The following is a 1,921-nucleotide window of genomic DNA, read 5'->3' as shown; positions in this document are numbered from 1 at the left end:
CGGCGATGGGCACATCCCGCTTCACTCGCCGTTACTGAGGGAATCCTCGTTAGTTTCTTTTCCTCCGCTTAGTAATATGCTTAAATTCAGCGGGTAGCCTCGTCCCGACCTCAGGCCGAAAGTAAGGACCGGGACTATTCTTCCCGTTCCGCGCTCGCCGTCGGCGCCGCGCGCCGCCGCGCACCTCGATTCCCGCCCTTGAGCCGCCAGCCGTTGGCCTCTTCGAGGTCGACTCGCCGCCGCCGCGCGGGATTCTGGTCGCGATCGTCGCGCATCGTGCCGTGCTGTCTTGAGCGGGACGGGCGCTCGCGCGTCCGACGCCGCAGCAGCCGCGCGGAGAAATCCCCGCGCGGAACGTTTGCAACGCGACCCTGAGGCGGGCGCGGCCCCGGGATTGACCCGAGGCCGCAATTTGCGTTCAGAACGTCGATGCTCAATGTGTCCTGCAATTCACACTAATTCACGCAGCTAGCTGCGTCCTTCATCGACTCACGAGCCGAGTGATCCACCGCCAAGAGCCATCCACGATTGTTTCGCTCGCACAGTGCCTCGCACTATAGGGTGACAAAATAGACCGCGCCGAGCGGTCGGCCAGGCCGACGCTTGAAGCCGGAGCGCGCGGCACCGCGGCACTCGACGCGCAAACATTACCGGGTGACCGAATCGCCGGCCGGCGCGCCGCTCCTCGCGGGTCGGGCGCCGGGTAGCAAAGACTTTTTCTCTCGCTTGTCCGAGTTTCGCGTTCGCCGAAGCGTTTGCGAGACCGTTAATGATCCTTCCGCAGGTTCACTTACGGAAACCTTGTTACGACTTTTACTTCCTCTAAATGATCAAGTTAGATCGTCTTCTCGGACGCCGGCTCGACCGTTGCCGGCCGCGCCAGGTCCAATCGGAGGACCTCACTAAACCATTTCAATCGGTAGTAGCGACGGGCGGTGTGTACAAAGGGCAGGGACGTAATCAACGCGAGCTAATGACTCGCGCTTACTGGGAATTCCTCGTTCAAGGGAAATAATTGCAATTCCCTATCCCTAGCACGACCGGGGTTCAGCGGGTTACCCCAGACCTGTCGGCCAAGGCGAGCACATGCTGATCCGGTCAGTGTAGCGCGCGTGCGGCCCCGAACATCTAAGGGCATCACAGACCTGTTATTGCTCAATCTCGTGTGGCTAAACGCCACTAGTCCCTCTAAGAAGTTAGACGCCGACCGATTGGGTCGCGTAACTAGTTAGCAAGCCAGAGTCTCGTTCGTTATCGGAATTAACCAGACAAATCGCTCCACCAACTAAGAACGGCCATGCACCACCACCCACAGAATCAAGAAAGAGCTCTCAATCTGTCAATCCTCACTGTGTCCGGGCCGGGTGAGATTTCCCGTGTTGAGTCAAATTAAGCCGCAGGCTCCACTCCTGGTGGTGCCCTTCCGTCAATTCCTTTAAGTTTCAGCTTTGCAACCATACTTCCCCCGGAACCCAAAGACTTTGGTTTCCCGCAAGCTGCCGGAGAGGTCGTAAAACTAACGCCCCCCGATCGCTAGTTGGCATCGTTTATAGTCAGAACTAGGACGGTATCTGATCGTCTTCGAACCTCTGACTTTCGCTCTTGATTAAAGAAAACATTCTTGGCAAATGCTTTCGCAGTCGTTCGTCTTGCGCCGATCCAAGAATTTCACCTCTAACGGCACAGTACGAATGCCCCCGTCTGTCCCTCTTAATCATTACCTCGCGCTCCGAAAACCAACAAAATAGAACCGAGGTCCTATTCCATTATTCCATGCACCATTATTCAGGCGAATCGCCTGCTTTGAACACTCTAATTTTTTCAAAGTAAACGTTCCGGCCGCCGCCGACACTCAGTCAAGGGCACCGGCGGAGAACCGGAGGTGAGGCCAGGACGGCCAGTACACGCCTTGCGACGGACC

General features: G+C 57.2%; 2 non-coding genes across 2 annotated transcripts in view; both read right to left on the bottom strand.

Moving 5' to 3' along the window:
• Window positions 1–366: 366 nt before the first annotated feature.
• On the bottom strand, window positions 367–520 carry LOC146144870 (5.8S ribosomal RNA). The gene has a single exon (XR_014499113.1). It is a non-coding gene; the product is annotated as a 5.8S ribosomal RNA (ribosomal RNA).
• A 247-nt stretch (window positions 521–767) lies between these two features.
• The window catches only part of LOC146144869 (small subunit ribosomal RNA), a 1,813-nt gene continuing 659 nt past the window's right edge, over window positions 768–1,921 (bottom strand). The window contains exon 1 of the ribosomal RNA XR_014500925.1: window positions 768–1,921. This exon is cut by the window's right edge and continues 659 nt beyond it. This is a non-coding gene — a ribosomal RNA (small subunit ribosomal RNA).

The sequence above is a fragment of the Ascidiella aspersa genome, chromosome 5 (assembly GCF_963924565.1).
Source record: "Ascidiella aspersa chromosome 5, kaAscAspe10.2, whole genome shotgun sequence".
NCBI classification, from domain to species: domain Eukaryota; kingdom Metazoa; phylum Chordata; class Ascidiacea; order Phlebobranchia; family Ascidiidae; genus Ascidiella; species Ascidiella aspersa.
This window is presented reverse-complemented; position numbering and strand designations above follow the sequence as displayed.